This window comes from Chroicocephalus ridibundus, chromosome 3 (assembly GCF_963924245.1).
Source record: "Chroicocephalus ridibundus chromosome 3, bChrRid1.1, whole genome shotgun sequence".
NCBI lineage: Eukaryota > Metazoa > Chordata > Aves > Charadriiformes > Laridae > Chroicocephalus > Chroicocephalus ridibundus.
In genome coordinates this window covers 1811178-1818718 of record NC_086286.1, presented here as the reverse complement: position 1 = coordinate 1818718, position 7541 = coordinate 1811178, and the positions used below count along the sequence as shown (strand labels likewise).

Below are 7541 nucleotides of genomic sequence, written 5' to 3'. Positions count from 1 at the left end.
TCAGAACAAGCTTAAGGACACAGCCAAGCTTTGGGAATGCTGTTGGGCTGACACGAACTGTAAAAGATGGTATGTTTGACACCGAGTTGTCCACAGGACAGCGACTAAGATGCACGGTAATGGTGTTTGCTTCTATACAAGGATCAGGCTGGCGACTTTTATTTCGTTCTGTAAAGTGCTTTGTGACCGTTACGTGAATACAACTGCACAACTGAAAATATCTCTGTTTTATTAAGAGTTTCAATTCAAGTGTTTAATACACAGATTGTGTTGTGAGAGAGGCATCACAAAGACTGAGTGCAACATAATGGGAAGCCAGGTATTGTTATAATCATTATTACTACTATTTATGTACAATCATTGAAGTATTAACTGAAATGCAGGAAATGGAGTTCCTGGATGCCAAAGAACTCATAGTAGTAGCTTCTTTTGGCGGAGGCAACAGTAAAAACCCATCTCTGTTTTGTGGCACAATTAACGGTGCATACAGCCCAGTCTGGAAATCCGTAATCCTGAATGGGTCTCCCCATTTCCAAAGATCAAGTGAGACAAAAAATACAGTTGTATCCATCATTGCTTGATGTATTTATTTAGGTGCCTTTTACTCTTCCCAGCACACTTTTCTCTGCACATGAGAGCTGTTTATCCAGCTGGAAAGTTCTCATCAAAGACGCATTTGAATGCCTTTACCAGGGACCTGAGGAGAGGACTACAAAGGGCAGCTCAGATGCAGAAACGACCTGGTAGAGGTGGCACTTCTGAAGGATCTCTCATCGTCACCATCCATGGGTGGTGTGGAAGGTGGCCACATGCCACCAAGGTGGCCTTGTGTTACAGCCGTGTTCCAGTGGGGCTGGCCCAGAAAAGCACCACTTACTGTCTCCAGGGTTCCCACCAGCCAGCCCCTCTCATCTTTGCTTTGGGGACTTCTATCCCAGCCCCATGACTCCACCCCTGCTCCATCAGCCAACTCTCAATACACGTGCAAGAGACTCCGCTTGCCTGAATGTGCGACAAAACCAAGTTGCTTGACGCGTGGTGTCCCCGTGTCTGAATAAAAAGCATGGGGTGTTTGTGTAGCCTCATGGACAGGCAGCGCCCTCCAAATGCTTTCTTTCGGGGCAGCTGCCCGGCTTTGCCTTGTGAAAAATGACAGAAGGAGTGAACACAACTCTCCCAAATAGTGCAGCATTTGAAGACTTCTTGCTTACTACACTCTCTCCTCAAGACACAGCAAGGCTGGGAACAGCACGGTGGAAGGGTGTGATGTCTCCCAAACCACGTGCAGCGGCAGCAGTCGTGTCTTAGGTGAGCAACCACTCACTGCTCCGCTTTTCCCCAGTCTCTCTCTGCTGCTGTAGAGCTCTGTGCTCCTGCCACGCAGCACAGAAATGCCAGCTTTAGCCCCATTGCTTCCCCACCTCCTTCCTTGAAGATTATGCCAGATATTTTGTCTTTCTAGCTTGTCCTGCCCATCTGAGATTCTTAAGTATTTTGGCCTCCTGAAAGCTAAAGTGGAGCATCTGTATTAGATCTAAATCAAGTATAAATCTTTCAAAAGGAGAAACCCCGAGAGGGACTGTATCATCCAAGCAGTTAATGGTCTAAGTTAGAGCAGAGGAGAGACAGGGCTGGCCCAAACTCTGGGTCCTTATGCCAAATAGCCGTGACCTCATGTAACAGTGAGGAGATGTAGCTGAGAGAGTTTGGTTTGCTTTGACTGTTTCCTAATCCTGACCCTTGGCCAACACCTGAAGGCTACAGCAAAGTTTTCCTCCATCCTTGCGTTGACCGTCATTCCCTGGCAGATCCCAGCCGATGAGCTCTGCCACCCTAAAAAAGAAGCTGGAAAGCTGTTGTCCACTAGGATTTGTATATATGGGAAGTTGGAAACTAAATCTTCCAGCCACTAAAATGCACCATACTGTAAGACAAAGAGCAGGAGATAGATAAATTCCCCTGCCTGTGAAATTTCTGTTTGTTTCACTCACTGAGGCTAATTTTTTACCATTTTGATTCCAGTGAGAAGAGCTATTCTGGCACGAGTGTCACTCTGCGCTGTGATGCGGCCATGAAGTGAGAGCTAAGGATGAGCAATTGTAGCACTGCCAGGATTAAAGCCAGGTCAAGTTTTTCATTTTTTGATGTAGGAATTGGGAAAATAGATTGATGCAACATATTGAAAAGGACCAAAAAGTTACTATTTGCTCCCACAAACATGATTCAAATAGAGAGACCCAAGCCTCGTGGTAACGGGGAAATATTTTCAGGTGAAAACACAAGCTTTGTTTTCGGCCAGTGACACCGAGTACAAGGTAATGGGAGGGTCCAGAAGGGGCTTCTGGGAGCTCCTCATGGAAAGCACCATTAATGCTCCTCATTTTCCTCCCATCTCTAGGGTGTCTGAGCTAAAAAAATGCTTACGTAAAGAGGCTGCAATCTTCCAAATAATCCTAAAAAAAGGTTAGGCCATCTTTCTTTCTCGTGGATGATGTTAGAGGTCAATAAAAGAGTTAATCCCAGCCTGCCCCGCAAAAGGACCAGCTCACGTTCGTGAGACTTCAAAAGCCATTGGAGCTGGTGTGTGGATGTTGTTATTTCCTGCCAGAGCTGTCCCAAGAACACAGGGGTGAGCCACTGGTTTTTGGAAGAGGAGTTTGGCCTCTAACTAAATCAGCTGGAGTGAAAATAAAAAGTTCCGTGTAAAGTGTTTTTGAAAGTAAACCCCAATTCAATAAAGTTCTGGGTATTTACATTTTATTTTTTTTTCCTGTGAGAACCTAAAATTAAAACTTACTATAGAGCAATGGAGGCCAACCACAGCATTTCAAGCAAATGGGCCAGAGAATCTGATTGATTATTTTTTTAAAAAAATGTCATTAAGTTGACTTAAACTTTTAAATATGTTAACAGTTTGAAAGGAAAAAAAAAGAAAAGAAATACCCAATTTAGGGAACATTCGGCAAAATCATCTTGCCTCAAATTACAAAAAAGTATAGTAGTGATAAATATTATATAAATTTATGAAATATTTGGTGGAGCTGAAAACGTAAAAGCCCCGGAGAGCATTCCGTCTGAAGAACAGCTCACGCCCCAGCTTGTTCCCCCAGGACGGAGCACTGGATGCTGCTTTGCTGGCCACGCGCGGCTCGCTGGATCTCCGGCTTCGAAAAAGCCTCAGCGCTGTGCTACGAGTTGGCCACTCCGTAAAGAAACACAACGGCCCCTTCAGCAGCACCTTGTACTCGAGTAAGGGAGAAACTCGGCAAGGGGGTTTAGAGGCGCAGCTTTTGGGGCTTGTCGTTCTCAGGGGTTTGCTGCGTGTGCCGCGTGAACGGTGGCAGGCTGGGACAGAGCCCTCTTAGGGAGGGCGATTAATTGCAGAACAGGCTTTTCTGAGCCTCTTCTTATTTTTGTGTTGTTTTCATTCTTGTGGTTTGTAACCAGAGAAGGGTTTGAGCGCCTCGGTGGAGGACCTGCCCGCATTGTGGCCTGTGGGCATGCGGAGAGGGGCTGGACACTCCGGTTCTTGCCCGCAGGCAGCTCTACGTGGTGCCCAGCCGATTACAGCACCAGGCGGTTATTTACGAGGAGAGCTGGGTGTCCATTTGCTTTCCAGCACTGAGGGAATGCTTAGTGCACAGCATAAAATATTACCTCAGGCCTTGCTGGCTTTTTCTGGAACAATACTACTACAGTCTGGGTTACTTTTATGCCTCCAGGACTGGTGTCCCCCTGCGCAGCTGAGGGTCCGTACTAAGAACGAGTGAAAATGTTATAGTCGATACGCCTGGGCAGAGAAACTGCACGGCAATTTCTTTTTTCCTCTTTTCTTCCTTCTGCACGAGGCTCCTGTGCTACCAGCTAACCATTTCCTATAAGGCATTGTGTTAAAGTTATATAGTGTATCGTATTAAATTTTATAACAGTGTTTTGAAAAGACTTGGGGGGGGGGAAACAGCATCAATCAGGGAACCACATTTGATAGACTGGGAAGGGGCCTCCTGGGTCATTTTGTCCAAGACCTCTGTGAAACAGGAAGGCTTCTGCAAAATACCTTTCCCATAAATGTATCTAACCTTTCCTTAAAGCCACTGAGTGATTGTGCCATAAATACCTCAAGCAGGTAAACTGGTCTGATTGACCTTACCATCACAAAGTGTCTCCTAATACTGTACATAAGGTACAATTTTCCATTCTTTCAGCTGTAGCTAAGCAGGAAAAAAGGGCAAATACACAGTAATGGGCAAGAGTACAGCCTGTGCAAACAGTTTTGCTTTCACTTTACTGCCATCGCCTACCATAAATCTGGATGTACCACTGATACTTGGTTTCCCAGTGTAGTGTCTGTGATCCTTGTAGTATCTATCTCACTTTGTCTCTGACTTTTGGAGAGCCAACATTACAGAGTGTAGGAGTAACGAAGACGTACGAGCAGCACTTTCCGATTCAGAAAGCCATTCAAAACCCTACGCCATATAGTTAAGGTATTTATTTCTATTTTCTATTTATTAGAATTTGTGAGTTGTTTCTTGTCAGGACCATGGGAGCTGGGGGAAGCACAGGGCTTTCTACGGCTCCGTCAGAGTGTCAAAGAATAATTTTCATTCTCCTCCAACAATTGCGCATATTGAAAAATAAATACCTGGTAGTTTAGCTGTTTGTTGTTGCAATAGTAATGCATTGTGTGCTGTTTATGGCCCCACACTGCTCTGCCTTCTTTCTCTCAGTGAATATTAGGAGAAGTGTCGTTTTGTGTAGATGTGTTATTAAATCACCGACACATTCATTTCTGAGAGCTTCCTGAGCTGCACATAAACTATCTTTGGCTTGCTTTTTTTTTGCCTTTTCTTTTTTTTTTTTTTTTTTTGCAAGTGCTGAAAGGTGGGGAGAGAGCTGAAGGCCAGCTGCTCTCCCACCTGTTTCTGTCAGGCTGCTTGTGGAAAGGGGTCGTCTCATGGTGTCCATCTCACCTGGCTGACCATCACCTGTGTCATTCTGGACGTAGCAGAGAGTTAGGCACCCTTCGGTGTATCCTCGCAGCTCCTGGGGGAAAAACGTGTCTTCAACTATGCCACCATGGTGGCAGCGAGGCGTCGCTGCCAGGTGTAAGAATGAACAACCATCTGACGGTCATACATCAGGTTTTATTGTTGTCACCAGCCACTTCCTGCATCATACCAAAATGAGACACTTGAAGAAGTCCATTAAAAGCTTGGGAAAAGGTCTGGGACAGATATTATTTTAACTGCTCCCCAGCAGGCCCAGCTGGACAGCCTTTCTTTCCTAGACACTCTCAGAAGAACACCATGCACAACCTGACCCAGAGACGCGTATTTCAGACTAGCTGAGGACGACTCTTGAGGAATTTCCTCTTCAGAAGATCTGAGAAAGAAGTTTTACAAGGTTGGGGTATCCTGAGCTTGGTTTTAATGTCCATTCATTGTTCTGGGGTAGACCCGGCCATCCTTGTTTGTTTTGGGAGTTTGTTCGTTTCCTAGGTATACTCCCCGTACACAGGGGACTGCTGCATAATCGGTCAGGAAAACTGGAGTTACGTCCTAAAAGAAAAAGACACAGAAAAGGTAAGATAATTTAGCAAGCATAGGGGGATCTGGGTTTGAAGATGTCGGTGTCTCTGCGTGTCCCCAGCCATCCTTTTACGGTGTGCCTCCTTTATGCCTCAAACCCTTGTGCCGATTCAGACTGGCGCTCACTCGGCCTTCTCAGCGCAGGGCTAATCATTTCATAAAGACCTTAAATAAGCCCTTAAAATACAGACTTTTAAAAAAATGCCTTCTCTATACAATTAACTAAATGCCATCGTTTCTCAGACGTGCAGAGTTTTAAAATATTTGTTTAGTATTTAATCACATAGGCATCCGCCTCAGCCAGTTGTTTAAGGGCAGAGGCTGGCGAGATCTTGACAATTCAATCTGAGATCATAAATTCACACGGGAATGGAAAATACCTGTGTTAAGAAAAAGAATTCAAATACTAATAGACCTGCTGTTTGTTGCTCACATTCTTTTCAGCCATTGTCTTTTTCTCATCGAATCACCAGCTCAAGCTTCCCGCATAACAGAGAGGAGACAGTCCCAAGCCCAGCTCACCCCTCCCTCCCCCACCCTAAACTCCAGCTGTGCCGGCAGCCCCCGATTTGAAGCCTGCACCGCGTTTGCTCGCCTGCCATCCTGCGTCCCTGACCCACATGGCAAATTCAGGGCCACTTCTTTCATACTGACCTGCGTCAGCCCCACATACTGCCCCCCGCACCCCCTCCCGCGGCATTTTCCTCTCGGTGTCCCTCCCTTCCCGGGATTGTAAATACTTGGTGGGGGGGACAGCAGCATATTTTTGTTCTGTTGTGTTGGGGGGGGAATGAAGGCAGAGAGAGCCTTTTTTGTTCTATTATGGGTTTTGAGGGAGGGTTTTTTTCTAGCACTGAATTCTGACCTGTAACTGTTCCGTCAGGTACCCCTGGAAAAAAGTGCATTTACATCAGGTGCTCATAAAGCGAAAAAAAAAGGCTATATCGGAGATTTTCTGATCCTGTTCAGTGCACAAATGCCAATCAGAAACAAATACGGGGCTGTATCTTGCAATCCATTTTGATATTTACAACAGAACATGGCATATCATTTAATTTAAATTTGCAGCATGCTCAGTGTAATTAATGCTGTGCAGTGCCTAGAAAATCCTGAGTTCTTAATGTGATACAATGCATGCATGCTGAGACCATTTTTTTAAACCACTGTATCATTTTGGAACATTAATGGGGAGGAGTACCATTAAACAGGAAAAAAGCCGTGCTCACTTTCTCTTTATGAAACTTCCATGTGGCTCCCCAAAATATGATGCAAACGACAGGTTTGTTTTAAGAGAGGTGGGGGAGACAGAGATTTAATTTTCCCTTGACACAGCATGATGCCTGAATAGCCAGGCAGCTATTCCTAAATTATGTGCATTTCATTCCTAGGAGCTGCGAGCATTTTGAATGGGCTGTTGTTAAATACAGTACACAAGCGTAAATACCCAAGGGACCAGCTCGCTGAAATTTTGGCATGAGCAGAAATCTGATATCTATCATGGCAGTATCCGAGCACGTAATAAGAATGCGTATTGATCTGTCGGGAGCGCGAAGGGAAGGGGTTTGGTATTCCGGGATGAGAACTGTTAAACTTGGGGACATCTTGTGCGAGTCTACTAAGCTGTGGTATGCGTGTGTTGTGGTTTTGGCAGGGACAAAGATGTTCACGTGGCATCTTTAGACCTGTGAGGCTGGCCTGGGGCTCGTTTTCGGAACCGAGAGACTGAATGCATGATAAAGCTGTGTATATATTATACATAAATGAAGCGTAGGGAATTTACATCTCCACCTAGAAAATTCGGTAGCAAAAAGGCACCGTGGTTGGCAAGAAGGGTTGGGACCAAAAGCTCTTCAAGGTCAGGAGCTTTACTGCCGTGACTTCAGTGAGCTTGCTGTGTGTTTTCCTTCTTTATCAGGCACCTATATGATCTGAACTGTGCAAAAAGGAGAG

General features: G+C 45.3%; 1 long non-coding RNA gene across 5 annotated transcripts in view; it reads right to left on the bottom strand.

Annotated features, from left to right (window-relative positions):
* Positions 1–4947: 4947 nt before the first annotated feature.
* The window catches only part of LOC134513961 (uncharacterized), a 497182-nt gene continuing 494588 nt past the window's right edge, over positions 4948–7541 (bottom strand). For 3 of the 5 annotated variants that reach the window (XR_010070574.1, XR_010070573.1, XR_010070572.1), the window contains exon 13: positions 4948–5561. This is a non-coding gene — a long non-coding RNA (uncharacterized LOC134513961). The remainder of the gene's footprint in view (positions 5562–7541) is intronic. The other 2 variants (XR_010070570.1, XR_010070575.1) reach the window with 1 other exon arrangement.